Source organism: Natrix helvetica, assembly GCF_964273705.1.
Source record: "Natrix helvetica genome assembly, chromosome: 1".
NCBI classification, from domain to species: domain Eukaryota; kingdom Metazoa; phylum Chordata; class Lepidosauria; order Squamata; family Natricidae; genus Natrix; species Natrix helvetica.
The window spans coordinates 185,330,530-185,350,965 of record NC_138548.1 but is presented as its reverse complement, the minus strand read 5'-3'; the positions used below and the strand labels follow the sequence as shown (position 1 = coordinate 185,350,965).

General features: G+C 36.5%; 1 protein-coding gene across 15 annotated transcripts in view; it reads right to left on the bottom strand.

Annotated features, from left to right (window-relative positions):
- MAP2 (microtubule associated protein 2) overlaps positions 1 to 20,436 on the bottom strand; it is a 245,981-nt gene that overhangs the window by 192,180 nt on the left and 33,365 nt on the right. For all 15 annotated transcript variants that reach the window (XM_081937821.1, XM_081937827.1, XM_081937822.1 and 12 more), the window contains exon 2: positions 2,233 to 2,283. The gene's annotated coding sequence lies outside the window, so the exon portion shown is untranslated. The remainder of the gene's footprint in view (positions 1 to 2,232; positions 2,284 to 20,436) is intronic.

Genomic DNA, 20,436 nt, shown 5'->3' with positions numbered 1-20,436 from the left:
AGTTTTATCTGTCTTATAATGTGCGTGGGTAGAGGACTTAGGCATAAGTGCAATGTTTGCCTGTGATTATATAATAAATTCACAGCTTATACATTTGAATTAGATGTTTTTCAATTCATGTTTAACCTATACTTGATATACTTGTATTCAATACATAAGGTGTTAATTATGTCAATGGAAGAGATAGGAAACTGCATTAGTGATATATATGTCAATGCATTGATTTGTACTAAAAATGTTTAGTTTAAAGAAGTTATAAGGAATCACAAATATGAGTGTGGAAAATATAGTTGTGGATGACCCTTTGCATGAGTTGTATTGGGAAAATAATAATAATAATAATAATAATAATAATAATAATAATAATAATAATAATAAATAAACAATAATAATAAATAATAAACAATAATAATAAATAATAAACAATAATAATAAATAATAATAATAAAAATAATGATTCCCCAAAGAGGTAAAAGGCTACATATAGATCTGTTAAAATGTTCCCATTCTCACTTTCCATATTGGGAATCCCTAGGTACCATGCAATAATCTCATCAAATAATTCAAGCAAATGTTGGTGACATTGAGCTGAAGCCAAAGTTCAAGAAATCGTACCAAGAGTTTTGGTTACAGAAAGAAATTTCTGATCACTATCCTGCACTATGGACAGTGGTTAAGAAGCTCCTTGTTGCATTTCCAACATCATATTTGGTGGAACATGGCTTCAGTGTGGTCTCCAAGCAAAGAAAATGACTCCAGATTACTGAATGTGGTGATTTAAGACTCCTGCTAAGTGACTTAAAACCAGACATTGGGAAACTGGTATCACTTCATCAAGCCCATCCATCACATTAAGAATTTACTGAACAGTGAAGTAGTTACTAAATTTTGCTAAATTTACTAAGTTACTAGTTACTAAGGTTCTTGATAAATGACTATCAGACTTTGAAAACCTGGTATCACTGGATCATGTTCAACAATTTTGTTGAATTAACTAACTACAAAGGTTTTTAAATTGGATTTTGAATAAATGTGCAATTAATTGTTACAGTTTTGAATTTTACTGTTACTATCTTTATTCCTTCATGCAAATCACCCAGTCACATGACTTCCCCGGCCACGCCCATCAAGCCATGCCCACAGAACCGGTCGTAAAAAAAATTGAATTCCACTACTGGGTGGGGGGCACTGAGGATCAGTTTGTAGCACCAAGGGGGCGGTGGACTGAAAAAGTTTGGCAACCACTGATCTAGACCCATTTCAGTCAGGATTAGTATGGAGACAACAAAGCCACATAATAGTCTTTCCTCCTTCTATTTTCCTCACAACAACCCTGTAAAGTGAGTTGAGCTGAGAGTAATTCTCTATCTCAACATTGAGGTGTGCAGATGAAACTGGTGAAGTACTGACCTAGTATATGAATGGGGACAAATAGACTTTGGTTCCATTGCTGGTTTTGATGGGTTGTACTTTCCCAGTTGAAACTGGTGTGCAAGCTGGGGGTTTCTCCTTTGCAGCTCCTACTCAAAGAGTAGGTGACAGCTGAATTCAAGCAGGTCTTTGTTCAGATTCATCTTTTGCATGATTAAGCTCATTTGTCAACTCGGAAGCCCTTCAAATGTCATTTATATACCCTGGTCACCTCACTGATGCTTAAATTAAATTAAATAGCATAAATTAGTGTAAGAAGCAGAATACAGATACATTAAAATGTATAGTTTTATTTAAAACTATGCATTATTCATTACTTTATCTGAATTCTAAAGTGAAATGTTCTTAAAATATAATATCCCAAATCTTCCTCTAGGTTTATGAAAAGTAAAGTATTGTCTAAGACAAAACAATTGATTTAACTGTAGCTGTAAGGTCTCTATCTCTCTGCACAGATACTCAGATAAACATCCTAAATTTAGGAATGGATAACAACTTTTCTTTATCTCATTGCCCTTTTGCACAGTTGTATCTATTAGATCTGCTAGTGAACATCTTCAACATCTACAATAAAATAGTACATTTTCATGATTTACTTTTGTGAATTTTTTTTTCTTAGTTTGGAAACGTAAGACTATATCACAGCTGCCCTATGCCCTTTTCATACATATATCTACCATTTATTCTGAACATATGATGTAAGAATGTATTATTTGGAAGATCAATTAAAACAATCTGGATCCCCTATAATAGTTTAGTTGCACAGCATTCATTTTAGCAATCGCAAAACAGAATACTGACCTTTAGGTGGATTTGTCAGTCAGTTGATATCTCACTCTAGTTTTCTGAAATCTAAAAAAGAGGACAGAATTCTTCATTAACACTTGAACTTGAAATTGTTTTATAGTTAACTTTAACCAAATCAACAGTCCAACATTATATTCTTATTACACATGTTTAATTTGGGTTTCTAAATGTTTACTGTACTCTCAATTAGGAAAACGTATCAGATTTGCCCAAAAACGGAGTGGCATCATTTAGTCAGTATTCTACAGCAATGTAGTATGTGCTTGCTGTTAATTGAATCTTACTTTTCTCTTATTTTCATTAACAATTGCCAGAGTCATTTTAATATTAGAGATAAATAGTTCGATTCTAACTTTTAGATTCTAAATCATACATTATTGCATTTTCTCTGGATATCATAATATTAATTACAGTTTTCCATGGATTTTAACATCATAATAGTTCTAAGCTTTAGATCAATAATTTTACTATTCTATTATTCTACATAATCGTTTAATTGCCTTGTCCCAATTGCATAATGCCTTGCTATATTAACTTTTATGTCCAACATTCTTAAACTTAAAAACTTTAGCTGTAAGATTTTATAGCTTATTTTATTGTAGTAAATTTTTGACGTGTTTGGGTTACATTGATATTCAGCGAGTTGACTCTTTTTTTCAAAGTCTGGTTTTGCTGTTCAACATAGCTAGCTTTGGGCCAGTTACTTTTTTTGAGCCCAACTAAATTCATAGTTTTTTCATTGTGGAGAAAATAAGAGGAGAAAGGAATATTAAGTATGCTCACTGCTTTTATGAAAATAATAAAGAGGGTAGGTGGGTAAATACATGCATGCATACATACATACATACATACATACATACATACATACATACATACATAAAAATCACAAACTCCTCTGCAAAGGAGCAATTCAGGATTCTGGTAAGAAATGGCTGACCATTTCTTTTCAGGTTGCTGCTTGAGAGGCTGGGATGGATGAAATGGAGAACACTGAGAAAAGGAAAGGGAGAAGAGAGAATGGGGAGCTCATTTACATTTATGTTCAATCTCAGCTGTTTATCTACCTACTTATAATGTGGTTTGCAATGGATTACCTCAGATGTGATATTGCCCTCAACAGGAAGTTTGCCACTGAACATTAGATCGTTTTCAACTATTCCGTCCTACAAGTAATGTTGACTCCTGTAGAATGCCTCGACGTATCTCTGCAGTTTTCTTGGCAAGGTTTTTCAGAATTGGTTTGCCATTGCCTCCTTCCTAAGGGTGATTAATAATGAGTGGCCAGTGAGTAGTCAGCAGCTGGTTTGTGCCAAAGGGGCAGAGATTGGTTTCTGCCAGTTTGCCCCCGATAGGCGAACCGGTGGTGGCGGGAGGCTCTGCCTACCTGCCTGGACGCATGCATAGAAGCATCACACAAGCACGCGAGTGCGCACATGAGTGAACTAGTATTAAAATAAATTGAAACCCACCACTGCTAAGGGGGAACTAGAACTCATGGCTCCTGGTTTCTAGCCTAAGTCAGTTTTGACTATCTGAGCTAACCTCTTAAGAAAACTAAGTTTTCTTAATACTTGTTTGAAGTGGTTTGACAAGTGTCTACTGGCACCTATTATATTTCAACAATTTCCTATAACACACTGAATATTTAAATATACCCACTGTATTTATAACATATAACAAGCAACCCAGAAATAAAAGTGTAATATTGTCTGAGAAACAGTTCTCTATTATACCTTAGAAAAGTATAGTTCAAAACTCCCATTTAATTAACAGAAAATGGTAAGTAGAATTATCAGATAATGTTTAATTAGCACTAGTGCTACACTAGATACTGAAAGGCATACAAACCCTTATTAACATACAAGTATTCTCAATCGTAAAAAATACTGTATAAAATCGTTTGCATTTGCTTATTGTATCGTATAGCTGAGCTTGCCTCCTTTTTTCCTTTTCAGTAACTTAGTTATCACTTGCACTGAGATATTCACAATACTGACTCAATTTGAAAGTCACATCCAATACAAAACAGAGACATGACTTTCTTTAATAAATACAGTCCATGCCAATACTTCTGACTCATAAAACTATCATAGCTTCTCTGAGTGAGTTGTCAGCTTTCGAAAACATTCCACCCCTCTGAATTCTTGAAAGACCTACCCATCTTAAACGCTTTCAATTATGCCTATTCAAAAGGAGTGTCGAGAGTATGCAAACTAGAATGTTGTGCCACAAGAAAATCTGCTCTAGAGCATGGTACAAATATATAAATATAAACAAACATTTGAGAATTTTATTAATGACTATGTTTAATAGAAAATAAGCTATATATGTATACAAGACACAAGATAATGGACTCTTGTGAGATTTCACAATGGCTCGGCCACTTTAATTCTTCCTATTTCAGAAACTAATTTTTATTCTTTTTAAACTAATGCTCTTAAAACATATTTAATGCTGCCCAAAACCATGAAATGATACCCTTACCCGAAAAGTCCAACTACTGGCTTCTATAGAAGGAATATTTAAAAGCAGATGAAAATATCAAAGAAATATGAAAAGATTTGAGGATGCAGTCAAAGTTCAAGAAGGGTAAAATGAAAAGGATTTACTTTACTAAACGACTTCCCCAACTACTTGTCAGGCCAAGTAACATCTTTTCTTTGAGTATTACTTGCCATATTTTGCTTTATTTCATAGTTTAGCTTTATTTTAATTTTAAAAAAATACAATGGAAAGCTGGAATGCTGCATCAGCTCTAGCATCTCTTTAGTTTATAAGTATGATTCTAAGCTTTAAAGAGGCTCCTAGATATTCTTAGAGAACTAAATGATGAGTATCTGAACTTCAGTGACTTGCTTGGCAATATGCAGGCAGGCAGGCAGGCAGAAGATTAGGTGGATACAGAGAGACTTGGAAGGACTAGGAATAACAGAATCTGATCACTTTTCCTTCTGGTAAGTACATAGTTTATTACTAGCTGTGAACCTCCACAGCATGTTCCCCAAACTCTAAATGCACCCATCATCCGAAAAGCTTGCCTCGGTCTTACTTCGTTATATAATAGAAAAATTGAACAACTAAAGCATTCGATTTTCCTGATTTCTAGGGAGCTTGTGTGAGAGGGTTCCTGTTCAAAATGGATTTCTCATTGCTTTCCACAATGGGAGAGGGTTCGTGTTTTTGATAGACTTAATACTTAATATATGTTCCACTTACAGAAGGCTACCACATAAAAGAGTTCTTTCAGGCCACAATCTGAAGTCGTTTTCTTTCAATGGACACAGTGTTGTAGTAATCCTGGAGAAACCATCCCTCTGCAGAGAGTAGCAACCCTATTGTTGACCATCACAGAATTCCCACAGTACCCTTGTCCCCCAAAATCTAGCAACCACTAGAAAGTAGCCAAGAGAAACAGATGTCTGCTATCTAGCAGCTGTTGGATTTTTGAAGCCTAGATATGGTATAGTAGTCCTACCAAGGGGGCAATTTCTCATGAAAAAGCTGAAAGCACAATAATGTGAGGTTAGTTGCTTTAATGAGGCTTAGAGAATATTTTAAAAAGCTTTCTCAGGGGATCAACTAGAACAAGGGTGTCAAACTTGCATTGTCACAACTTGCATTGTCATAACATGACATATCGTGACTTTCCCCCCCTTCGCTAAACCAGGCGTGTGCATGGCCAGTGTGTGAGGCATCTGGTCCGGGGGCCAAGGGCTTAACACCCCTGAACTAGAACATAGACTATCATAGACTATCAAAGCCACAAGCAACTGAAAATAAAATTGTTCCAGGAAATATAGCAAAGCCATAAAGACCATTAAAAACAATAATTGAGTTTAAAGAATTTCTGAAGTGGGGAAAATGAAAATAAAAAATCAGCAATCCAGAGTCAACAATAACATTTACATTCCTGAAAATACAAGTATTAAATAACTAAAATAAATAAAAATAACTGATGAAATGCCTATCGGAAGAAGCAAAAAAATCAATCACAAAGGCCCTGGAAGAACGTACTGTAATGGAATAAACATGCAGGAGCATGATCTAAAATAGCATGTCTCAAAGATGATGTATCATTGGACATGTACTGTGGTATTTTGAATGGGCCATTAAACGGGGATTCACTTCCAGAGTCAGCATATGGAGAAGGCTAGCTAAAGAGGCATGAAAAATCAGCAGGAGAAAAAATGTGAGGAAGAGCAGAGAACGTAAACAGAGTGAAAAAAATCTGCTATAATGGAAAAAATGTAGCATCTCAGCAAATGAATCCAAATAAAAGAACTAAAGCATATAAAATGTCACTCTTGTCATTTATAGCCTTCTAATACACTTTATTATTGGCCCTAATGAGAAACATCCATTTAAATATGAGGACGTTCAAATCCTCAATTGTTAAAAAAATTAATGAAAAGAGGATAGTATAAAAATAAAGGAGACTACAATTGTTAGCTTTCTCAGAGTACCATTTATTCAAGATTACAGGAAAGTCTAGAAAATATTTCCTATGTCTATCTGTATGCATATCAATTGATTTTTTTTATTTTTAACCATCAATTTAAGCATAGCACTAAGGTTTGTTCATATTGGTTAAGCCTTTAATTAAAAGTTAAAATTAGTATCTTAACAGATACATCTGGAATGATGATGTACTTCTATTACCCAATAGAAGTAGATCATCATTCCAGATGTATCTGTTAAGCATTAAGACGTGTAGGCCTTAATGCAATTATATTTACATAAAGGAGGTAATCAGTGGGGTATCCTCAAGATTCTGTTTTAGGCCCAGTACTGTTCAATAATTTCATAAATGGTTTAGATCAGGGAATAGAAGGAGAACTCATCAAATTTGCAAATTATACCAAGTTGTCAGGAAAAGCCAATATCCCAGAAGATAGGCTCAAAATCTAGATGGATCTCTACAGACTTGAACACTGGTCTGATTTAACAAAATGAAATTCAATTTAAAGAAAAGTAAAGTTTTACACTTGGGCAAGAAAAACCAAATGTACAGGCACAGATTAGGTGAAACTTAGCTCAAAAGCAAGTGACTGTAGGAGGGATCTTAGAATCCTAGTGGACAGTCACTTAAATATGAGCCAGCAGTATGCAGCAACTACCAAAAAAGCCAGTGAAATCCTAGGCTGCTTTAACAGAGGATAGAATCAAGATCATAAGAAACTTTACTACTGCTTTATAATGCCTTGGTAAGACCACACTTGAAATACTGCATCCAGTTTTGGTCACTACAATATAAAAAGTGTGATGAGACAAGAAAGAGTGCAAAGAGCAACAAAGATAATTAGGGGGCTGCAGGCTAATACATATGAAGAACAGTTGCAAGATTTGGGTATGGCTAGTCAAGAGGTCTAGGGGTAGAGCTAGGGGTGACATGATGTTCCAATATTTGAGGGGCTGCCACAAAGAAGGTGGGAGGGTCAACCTTTTTTATAAAGCACCAGAAGGCAAGGCAAGAAACAATGGATGGAAACTAATCAAGGAAAGAAGCAACCTAGAACTAAGGAGAAATTTCCTAACAGAGAGAACACTGAGAACAATCCATGGAATGGCTTGCCTTCAGAAGTTGTACATTACTGGAGGCTTTTAAGAAAAGTCTGGACAGCCATTTGTCATAGGGTCTCCTGCTTAAGCATAGGGTTCCCTGCAGGGGGTTGGATTAGAAGACCTCCAAGGTCCTTTCCAACTTGTTATTCAGTATTCTGTACACTAGAAACAACTGGAGTTTAGTTCTACCAGAATGTGAAAGAAATCATTGAAAATAATTACACATATTAAATTGACAGTTCTGGCATTTAGGAGATCTGTAAATTGCTGCAAAAACATCACAATTCCAGATGATGATAAAGGGACAAAGATGAAGAGAAAGAAATAAACATATACTTTCCCCAAATCATTATTTCAAATGTACTTATATAGCAATGTTTTTTTTTTGCAAAGACAATGTGAGGTAGAGTAACAATACAAACCTTCTATAGAAATGGCTACTTTAATGCTTCAAAGGGATTATTCATGCTAGCAGGCTATCTCTCTGCAAAGCCCTTTTAATGAGCCACCACAGCTTTTTTTCCAGATATAATATTAAAAGAAGGAACAATCAGCAATAGTTGAAGAATCAGATGGCAATCTCTTTCTTCTTCAGTTTTCTTTCTAATTATGATACGTCCTTCTACCAAAACTTTCTAGCTGTACTTTAATTTATGGAAGATAGAAAATCATGAAGAAAAATTAAGATTGTGTACTAAATCTATGTTTTAAAAGACATGAACATTATTTGTATTTCAACAGCTACACTACACTACATATTATGGTTGTTGTGATGAGATAAAATGTAAATGAGCTAAAAACAAGAATCTCACACACAAACACACCAATGAAGGATTCCAAAATTCAGAGGAGATAATTAATAGGACCAGTTCTTCTGATGTTATGACTGTTCTTGTTTTTAATTATATAGATCCTTCAAAGGATAACCAGATTAGTGAAGTGAAAGAAATGTGTTAAGAATGTTTTCAATGTGCATTTTAGCAGGCTTCTCAATTTGGAGCCAAGATTAATGCTGTTATGGGAAAATCCATGATAATAAAGACCACAATATCGATCTCTATCAATGGAGGACAAATTATAAAGCTGAACCTGGGAAATCTAAGTCTGATGGCTGGTTTAGGCTCTTCCAAACATATAAGAAAAATTGAATATATGTCTAGTTTAACCACATGAAGCACTAATGGTATAGCTTAACCTATACATTGCCAATTATACTAAACTAAACATTGCTTCCCCAGAAGGCTTATTTCCAAAATATTTTGTGATAATTTCAAATTAGAGTTGAATTTCCATGTCCCCAACTCTGAATTATTTTGTTTGATGGTTATATTGCCTCTCAAAATTCTAATTAGGTCTACAGCAAGTGGCAACAGATAGTTAAGTATGGTTAATCTCAAAAAAATTACACAAAGTCATACTAATTTTGTATCTTTAATAAGAAACCACCAGGAAATCCAAAGCTATAGAGTAGATAATATTCTTACCAATAATCAGTTCAAGGAAGACCTGATAGCCATAACACAATGAAATCAGTTCATGGAGTCTTTACCTACATCTACAAGCATCTAAAAATACTTTCTCTCTTATCACATAAGTTTAACAAACTAATCTATTTTTGAATATGAGATCATCCAGCATATTCATTATATACTTTCTATTATAAAAATAATGTATAATTATATGTGTTAAATTTGTTGGTTATTTGTCTGCACCTCTTGCTTACTTGTGGGTTTTGGGGAAACATTAATTAAAAATGTTCTATTTAATGTATAGAATACACACTTTCGAAGGGGAGGAGCCGAAATTGCAATAACACAACGTGCGATCTCAATGCTCTGAGATCGCAGTCGATACTTTTGCCACTGGGTGGTTCAAACGGACCTAAACCATCCCGCAGAGATGGTGAACAGGAAGAATACATCTTGCTGATATCAGGGACATCGCAAAGTCCCTGATTGATCCAAGAGAAGTTCTTCAAGCCAGTGACAAAAAATCCAGCCATTTGGCTGATGAAGTTGGGGCGGCTCCAAAATGGAAGGATATGGAAAGAGAAAGTCTTTCCAGCTGGTGAGGAATTTTTACTGTTTTAAAAGTGACTGCCTAAAAAAAAAAACCTTAAAATTAATTTAAATTGGAGAACAGAAGAAATAAGTGGCGGAATTAAATTTGGACTGGTTTTGGATAGTGGGTTATCTTACTTTTTAAACGCTATCTTCACGGATGGAATTTACGCAAGCCTTTTAAAACGAATGGATTAAGTTTCCTTCTTCTATTTTTTTTCTTTTACTATTCTCTGTAATCTATGGACTAAAATTCTCCTCTTTCATTACTGTGGGTGTTTTTCTAACTCTTTTAAGAATCGGACTTTTTTAAACTTGAAATGCAAAAAAGATACAAAAAGAAAAGAAATTGTAACATTGTAACACTGCTACTCGGAGGCTGGAGGTTTGTGTATTGGAAATGAAACACTTTTTTCACTGATTATCCTGGCTTGGCACTTCAAGGTCTCACAGCTTGTTTATAGAGAGTGATAAGAAGAAAAGCACACAGATGTTCCTTTGAAGTATATTTTTAACCAGAGAAAGGTGAAATGTTATTGTGATGCTTAATCCTGTTAAAACCTGCTAAGCTAGAGGAGCAGTGTTTGTTAGCTGGAAATAATGGCACAATTACAACAGCAGAAAGAAGTTTTAAGTCTGCAAAAGATACTCTCAGAAGTACAGAAATTATCAGATACACATGAGGATAGAGAAGAAGTTGGAAGTTTTAGTGCACCTAACAGCAAAATATGATGAAGAAGTTGAAGATGCTAATCAAATGGATCAAACGGTTAAAATCCAAAAAATCGAAGAGGAAAATGAATATAAAGAAATTAAAATTGCTGATATTTATGGTGATTGGTTAGTCTCTGAAAAGGGAAAGAGTGGAATACTGAAAGAGGAATTAAATGGAGGGGAAATCTACCCCTATGGCAAGATACAGAAGAAGAGAAAACAAAAGAATTTATGGATTTAAAGAGAGAAATTTTATTACCAATATCATTGATAATGCTACCGACAATCAAAGATAAGCTGATTAAGAAAACAGAAGAAGGGCATCGAAATTACATGAGAGATTTTATAAGCAAAGAGTTGCTAAGAGGAGTCCATACAAAGTTGATTAAGGTGATGATTAGAGGACTGACACCACAAATGGTAGAATATATGAGACCGTTTTGCTACTGGAAAGATACAGGCTGATAGATGGAAGAGTATAATTTAAAACTAGCTAAACTTAGTGAAATTTAGTGACAAACTAAACTTAGCTAAACTTAGTGAAATTTAGTGACAATAGATATAGTTAAATAAATAATTGATAATGATAATAATGTATACAATGTGTAGTGTTATGATAAGTAATAACTGGATATGAATATTGAATGATACCCATGAAAGGAAGATTAGAAACCCTTTTGGATTATATATAAAGGTTAATAATTTAAAAAAAAGAATTAAGTTAGGTTCAGTTAAGTCTTGATTTTTGGGGGGGAAATGATATGATGCAGGACATAGTCAAATAAACTGGGATAATGATAATAACGTACATACATACATACATACATACATACATACATATATGTACAACATAAGGAAATGGGATGTAAATTGTAAACAATGATTCGGAAAGAAGGATTAGAAAACTTTGTTATTAAATATTATGGATGTTTAGCTAGAATAGGACATAAGGATTTAGTGTCAATGGAGAATTTTAGAAATAGTAAATGAAATGCCAGTATGTGGTTATGTATTAAATCTTGGTATATTTTATGATGAAGGACGTTTAAACAATTATAGTCAAATGAAAATGGTGGTATGATGACGGTAACATGTATAAATATCTGAGTTAAAATACTTGAGTTAATATGAACTATGCTTGATGACTGTGGAAGAGATGCACGAAAGTCTTTTGTAACCAACTGATACACTTTCTACAGTATGTAAAGAAGGAAGATTTTATGTGTTGTGTTTGTTTTTTTTTTTTTTTTTTTTATAATAAAATTTTATTGGTTTTTCAAGATTTATAGGGAAAAGGGTAAATGGACAGGTATACAAATTTTGGCAGTTGCAAAGTGTGTGAGGCCCCCCTCCCTCCATACCCATAGTATACATTTAATATAATGCATTAGTATATAATTGATTACAGTCAGCATATTAGTTCTATTATTAAATTCAATCAAATTAAACATTACAGTATAAAATCCAAATATAATTCCATTTTCACTTTCGGTCAGTTTATAATAATATGATTTTCTTGTTTATTTTTGTGATCTGAGTCTTCTTGCTATTGCCCCATCTCCCTCCACTGGCAGAGCTCTGGCCCCTCCCGTGTCCTGCGTGTCCGTTGTGGTATCTGGTGGTTTCTCTAGGAATGTTTTATTTTTTTCCATAAAGGCCTGCGCCTCTATGGGTGAATTAATTCTAATTCTTGTCTCCTCCCAGAATATCAACATACCTTCAGGCATCAACCATCTAAACCACACCCCTTTCTGGTATAATTTATTCGCTAATTGCGAATAATTTTTTCTTTTTTCTCTAATCTTCTTAGGGATCTGCTTCAGAATGGTTATCTCCATATCATGATATATCAATGCTTGCCCCCTTTGTACACCCAGAATTTCATCTCTTGTGCTTTTTCTAAGAAATTTAATATGAACCTCCCTGGGTACATTGTGTGTTCTAGCGTAAGCTGAATTCACTCTATAAACCAGATCTATATCCCACCCCATCTGTTGTTTTTCTTTGTGTGTGTAGTCAGCCAGAATGTTTGTCATGATGTCCCTTATATTTTCCCCATCTTCTTCTATAACATTTTGAAATCTAAGATAATAGGACATTCTCTCAAATTCTAATTTCATCTGTTGGATGTCAAGATCTTTGTTCCCTTTCTGCACAGCTTCCACCCCCCCCCTCACCTCCTCCACCCCCCCTTCCACAAGATCCAGTCTCTGTGAGTTCTTATAAATTTGGGCTTGATTTTCTTTAATTTCATCTTTCATTTCCCTTAGCTGTTTCTTGATTTCCTCCTGGCCCTGTAAAATTTGTTGAAGCATTTGTTGAAAGTCCATCTCTATAGTCTTAGGTTGCATCAGTTCTGTTATCTTGGACTGTGTGGCTGGACTGGATGTTACAGATGTTGGAGCCGATGTGGCAAAGCCAGATTTCCCAGGAGGTGGTCTTTTGGAGGCCATCCTTTATAACATTAGAAGTTCAGTCCATATATAAGATAAACAGTTAGAAAAGAAGGGTAGCCAGGTGAGGTCCGGGAGCAGAAGAACCAGGCAGAAGAGAATCTCTCTAATAAGTCTGGCAATAGATGAAAGGTTTCCCCTAGAAAGTTCAAAAAGACCAATCCACAAGAGATTCCTCTGGGAGACACGGAGACAAAGACCGGAAGCCTGAATTTTAAAGGTGGAGTCAGGTTTCACAGTTCATAAAGACAACGGAAGTGTGCCATCTTGCCCTGCCAGTTTTGGGCACAGAGGCATATCAAAGTTTTAAAAAGTTCCAAAGGTCCTCAAATCTCAGTAAATAGTGAAATTAAATTGCAAAGAAAATCATCCAACCTGGGTGAGGCTTCATTCGTTGGCTCTCCCCCCTCCTCCTTCCCCGGGGGCTGAGAGCAAGATTATTCCTCGCCGCTTATCCAAGGGGGGGGGAAACCCCCCTCCCTCCAGCCGCGCCTCCAGAATACTCCGAAAGTTATTTAAAGAAAGCTAACTAGTTCTTTGTGCAAAATAGGGCATGAAGAGAGAAGCAGCCTCACCGCACCGCAGCTGCTTCCTTCACTTGCTTCATTCTCCCGACGGCTTTAGCGAGGCGCGAAGCGCAGAAACGCGAGGCGCCCTCCGATCTAGCTCCCCGGTGCCTTGGGCGCGCGAGAGACCTCCCGCCGGCCGCCGCCGATGCAGGAGCTCCCCGCGATGCCGCCCCTCCGGCAGGACCCCTCTGAGGGGTGTCCTGTGCCCCCCAAGGAGTGGGGAAGCCCACCGGAGAGCCGGAGCGGGCAAAGAGCTGCCCGTCGCCGCTGCCGCCGGAACCGGAACTCGTGTTTGTTTTGAAAATAAAAAAACCTTTTATAATAAAAAAAGAAGACACACTTTCAATAAGATTTCTTTTAAATGAACCCAGCAGAAGAATTGCAATTTCTTCAATGCAATTGGATTAAAAGCTTATTCAAGATCTGACAACAGAAAAAGGGCAGATAAGAGATGGAAAGGGGATACGTCAACAAGGAGAGGCACATAGCCCACCAGATCTGCAAAGAAGCTATCTGGAAAATCAAAGCTCAGAATGAGCTGAAGCAGGCAAAAGATAACAAGAACAGCTTACACACTTCCTTTGTCTGGTGCTCAAACAGAGGAATAGCAATTATTTAATTAAGATAATGCAATACCAACAAACAAAACCAGTGAAATTCTTGATCACTCTTCATCTTTTCTAATATATCAATGTATAATCCAAAACACCACAATTTAAGAACAGCGAGAGACAGGACTAAGATTTGGTAGAACCATGGTCCATTGGCCCAAGAATATATCTTCACTTTGAGTGAATTTAAATCACCAGGCCAGAAATGATTTTATGTTTTTTTCCTGGCCTTTTTAAAGTAGTTCTCTTCTTGTGCTTGGCTAAGCAGTCCCTTGGAAGATTCTGCCAGTCAGCATCTGACCACAGAGTGACACATGGATGGAATATAGATAATCCTCATTTAGTGACCATAATTGGGATCAGTAGCTCTGCCATTCAACAAAATGGATGCTAAGTGAGTAATCACATGACAGTGACTGTGTTTTTCTTTTTCCCACCTTCAACCCTACCTTTTTCTTAATTTTTATTTTTAAACAAACATAAAACAAACAAACATAAACACACACAGAGTATAAAAACCTCCTCCAATTACTTACAGTTTGTCGATTGGTTACAAAACTTTTGTGCTTTCTCACAATAGTCTTCACTTGCAATTTACATAAAGTCTCATATCATCAATCTAATATATATGCATACAATTATTATGATTATTAAACATTCATTTGACTATAACTGATTATTACATCCTTTTTATGTAAAGTATTCTAAATTTAAAATAAATTTATATTATGGCATTTCATTACATCATCCTAAAATCATCCAATAGTATTACATCTTTATATCCTATTCTATATAAAATTATTTATCTTTTATAACAAAGCTTTTCAGCATCCTCTCCATAGTCCTCACTTACAATTTGTGTAAAATTTCGTATTTTCTATCTAGTATATATATGTATATATATATATGCATTATTATCATTATTAATCATTTATTTGACTATAACTATTATTACTTTATTTTATATATAATACTCTACATTTAACTAAGTTTAACTTAATTTTTATTATAACATTTCATTTCATCATCCTGTGTCCTTCCAGTAATAGTGCAATCCTATATCTCTTGTCATTTGTAGTATTTGTATTCTAATTGTTTTCTTGATAAATCTTATTTGGACTTCTCTTGGCACCTTGTTGTTCACTGCATATCTTGTAAAGACTCAAAATCCTCCATCTGTTCCTTCCATCAGCTTGCCTTTAGTTATCACCGATGCTTCTGCCAGAATTTCTCTCGTTTCTGCCAGATTTTCTCCCTTTTCTTCTTCCATGTTTTGACGTTTGAGATAGAGTTCCAGTTCATTAATCTCTCCTTTCAACATTCCACTCCTATCATTTCCAACCACGCTCAATTTACTGTCAATATTAACAATTTTCTTATCGCTTTGTTCATATTTTTCTTCAATTTTTTGAACTCTATCCTCAAATTTCATCATTGTTTTGTAAATATCTTCAACTCTTCCCTCTATTTTTTCTGTTTTTTGTTCTATATTCTCCATTATATTTTCAATATTGTCTGTACTTATTTGTACCTTTTGAATTTCTAGCATAATCATTTGCAATGTTAGTTCTTTTTCTTCTTCATGTTGCATCATTCTTCCAGGTTATAAACACTGTTTCCAAGCCTCCAACCTCTAGGTGACAGTGTTACTTCTTTTTCCTCGGCTTTTACCTCCTCTCTTTAAATTCCAAACGTAAGAAAAAAAATTCTCAAAAAGAAACAATCCAGCCGAGCATTGAAAAAAGAAAAGAAAGAAATTCATACTCCACCAATATGAAAAAAGAGGGAAAATAGAAGAAGGAAAAAAGAAACCAGTCCAATTTAAAAAGTAAGAGGCATTTGTAAAAATTCCATCCATTAAAAAAAAATGAAAAAAGGGTAGCACACTAAGTTTAATTCAGGCTTAATTCGCCACTTACTCTCTTCTGTCTTCAATTTTAATTTTACTCTGTCTTTTGGGGTGTTCTCTTCTCTAATAGTAAAATTTTATCTCACCATATCGACACACTCTCCTGCTTTTCTTCTGTTCGGGGGCTGTCCCAACCTTCTGCAGCTTAATGGCTGCTTCTCTGTTGCCAGAAAAAAGAACTTCTCCTGGATCAATCAGGGACTTTGCGATGTCCCTGAGATCAGCACGACATGCCCTTCTCTATCACTTGTCTCTATGGGACAGTTTAGGTCCAAAGGGACCGTCCAGCAGCAGAGATATCGACAGCAATCTTGGAGCTCCAAGATTGCATGTCATAATATTGTGACGTCAGCCCCACCTCCCCACCCCCCACCTTTTGGAATGCTCACTCTAACTGGGTACAGTGATAATTAGCAGGAAGACAATTAATGTTTCTATTTACAATCATTGGAGAGGAAGGCACACAATGGGGAACACACATTGAAAGCAATGTGGAGGCACTGGCAACCCTGACCACACTACATTAAAAGCCCTATGTATTCCCCATTGTGTGCCTGCTTACTCTCGTGTAATTCCTTCCTTTCTAATCTCTCCCTCCCCTTGCAGAGTGGAGAGATTGGTGAGGATAGGATTATATGAGAGTAAGCATGTACACAATGGAAAATACACTGGACTTTTTGCATAGTATACTCACAACTCCTACCGTAATTCCAAGTGTAATCAGATTTGCTGGCACCACTGCATTCCTTTCAATGTGTATCCCCATTGTGTGATGGCTTACTCTATTGTAATCCCTTCCTCTACCATCTCCCCGCTCAGCACTGGGGGAAATAAAACAGCAGGTCAGAAACAAAACTATGTATACTGACTCTAATGGTGATCATATGACTGAGGATACTGTGAAGGTTGTAAATGTGGGCAGAGGTTATGGAGTTATTTTCAACACTTGTAGCTTTGAACAATCACTGAACAATAACTACCTGTATTAAGGTGAATTAAACAAAGGCAATTAGTAAAGACAAAACACATCTTTTCTGCCCTGTATGTTAACCAGTGGTGGGATTCAAATAATTTAACAACCAGTTCTCTGTCCTAATTATTTCTTCCAATAAACAGTTCACCAAACTGCTCAGAAAGTTAACAACCGGTTCTCCCAAAGTGGTGCGAACCAGCTGAATCCCACCACTGATATTAACCACAGGTAACGGAATATATGAAAACAAAAAGGTATTGCTTAGTATAGCAGAACAATGTCGTAAAAGGAGTGAAAACCCAAATTAGAAACATCCATCTTCAATATTTTCAAGATTAGTCCACCATGATGAAGACCCCTCTATAAATGAAATGATGTGGATCAGTGGTGGGATTCAAAAAATTTTACTACTGGTTCTGTGGGCGTGGCTTGGTGGGTGTGGCAGGGGAAGGTCACTGCAAAATCCCCATTCCCTCCCGATCAGCTGGGACTCGGGAGGCGGAGAATAGATGGGGGTGGGGCCAGTCAGAGGTGGTATTTACCAGTACTCAAAATTTCCGCTACAGGTTCTCCAGAACTGGTCAGAACTTGCTGAATACCACCTCTGATGTGGATGTCACTGAAGCCTTGTCTAGGCATTTCATATCTAAGCAGCAGAAGTCCACTACTAGATAGGAGCAACAAGTTTAAGGTATCCTATTCCTTTGCAGGCATAGAACCATAAAGTTAATACAATAATACAATAGCAGAGTTGGAAGGGACCTTGGAGGTCTTCTAGTCCAACCCCCTGCCTAGGCAGGAAAGCCTATACCAGTGATGGTGAACCTTTTTGGCACAAAATGCCCAAACCCGAACATACATGCATGTGTGTGTATGTGCACACGTTGGAGCACCGGAAACTCGAAAACCAGCTGGCCTGTTTTTTGGCCATTTTCAGGCCTTTTTTGAGCATTTAAAGGCTCTTTTTCAGGCCATTTTCAGGCCTGAAAACAGCCTGAAAAAGGCCCTAAAATGGCCTGCTTTTTAAACCAGAAGAGCAGCTGGCAATGGCACGTGTGCCCACACAGAGGGCTCTGCATGTCACCTCTGGCACACATGCCATAGGTTCGCCATCATGGCCCTACACCATTTCGGACAAATGACTATCCAACATCTTCTTAAAGACTTCCAGTGTTTGGGGCATTAAAACTTCTGGAGGCAAGCTATTCCACTGATTGTTCTAACTGTCAGGAAATTTCTCCTCAGTTCTAAGTTGCTTCCCTCCTTGATTAGTTTCCACCCATTGCTTCTTGTTCTGTCCGCAGGTGCCTTGGAGAATAGTTTGACTCCCTCTTCTTTGTGGCAACCCCATAGATATTGGAACACTGCTATCATGTCTCATCAAGTCTAACACCCTGCACATTGCAGGATTCATTGCGCCATTCCCAGTAGTTTTGCTCCATGTGATAGCCTATTCTACTGGCTGAGAGATCTTACTGCCAAGATGTTTTTCCTAATGTCTAATCTGTATCTACATTCTTGACATTTCATGTTCTTATTTCTATTCTTACAGTCTGGAGCAAGTCAGAAAAAATCAGACTCTGTACAATGGGACAGGCCTTCTGGTATTTGAAGACAGCTATCATGTTATTTCTCAACTTCTCTTCTGCAAGTTAAACATGCCTAAGATTTTAAACCTTCCTCAAATAATTTGTTCCCAATATTTAATAATTTTCATAGCCTTTCTTTGGCTATCAGCCATCATGGTTTAATACTGATAGTCATCTGGATTTCTGCAGCCCTATCTATTTTCTCTCTTGCCAAAACCAAGTATGAACACTTCTCAATTCCACTTCTCCCCATAGCAGTATCAACGTTCAGGAATTAAAGGAAAGTTAATATGAGGAGATCCTTTCAAATAGATCCAAAAACAAAGATGCAGTTCTTACACTGACAGAGTGATCTTATGATGTACCCACTCTTGATAACAGCAGTGAGGCAGGTTGTCATGATAATTTTATTTCATCTCCCTTAATATTTGGCTTTCTAAGAAGCTGCCAGGAGCGCTCTAAAGTTGAATCCAGAAGTATTTTGGCTCAACTTTAAACCTGACAATATTATAAGCAACCTGATCTTTTAATAAGGAAGGATCAAATGCATATTTTACAACCGCAGAGGGAGGAGCCAGAATATAAAATGTGCTACTTACAAGGCAAATTGTATTTAATAATAACTTTCAGACAACTGGTTCAGGGAGAACAGCAAGTATAATTATGGTTTTCTATGTGCGCCATGGCTGAGATAATCATATTGACACAGTTTCTTGTTCAAACCTTTAGTGTTATTTCCAGATTTTGGATGATAAAAAGCATTGGTTGTGTTTACAATACTCTGGGCATCATGCCCATATTTTAGACGCTACCTATAAAGAAATACATACCAATTAAAACCATCTCTTGCATAGGCTGACAAAAGAAATGTGGGTGTGAGATTTGCCTCAGCTTCAGTATCTGGGCAGGAAAAGCAATTAGCAACTCAGATCTAAAGAATCAGATAAACTCCTCCTTTCAGTTCTTATCCAGCAGAAGGGAGCAGCAGCAGCAGCCCAGATTATGTTGACCATCAGATGATGTTGCTTTCCTGTTTGAGTGGCCAGGACATTCCTTGCACTCTGGGCTATCATGCAAAAGGCAACTTCCACTCCTTGCAGCTCTCAGGATTAGAAGAAATCTGGGGCTATATCCTACCAGTCAGTTCACCATCTCCACTTTCTGGGTAGTGAGACACCACAAATTCAATAAAGCTGTAGTTGCAATGCAATTCAGTATGACATGCTAATTTTACAGCAGATGGCAATCCTAAACAGAAGTAAATAAATCTCAGTGTATGAATAACTCATGTCTTTGATGAGGTACAGTCTGGTGAGGTTATCTGGGAAGAGTTGGTGTTTGTTGGTCTGAAAAAGTAGACAGGATCGTCAGAACTATAAACTTGGCCATCTGTTTATTAGAACTAAGTCTCTCCTGGTTTGTTAAGGCTGCCCAGGAAGTAATGTATGAATATGTCCAAGGAGAGGTGAGCAAGAAGGTAGTTCTGAATCACTGAATTTAACAGCACAGGACAATTTATGGTGAGTATCCAAATTTTCCTTTTTGAAGAAGGCTTTTGAGAAGATGATTCGGCTCCAGATTAAGAGGGTGCTACAGGAAATGGATTATGTGGATTTTTTCCAAATAGGTTTCAGGCCTTGACAAAGTACAATGATGACATTGATCATACTCATGAATGACCTAAGGCAGGACTGAGGTATGGGGCAGAAGTGGTATTCAGCCAGTTCTGACAGGTTCTGGAGAACTGGTAGGGGAAAG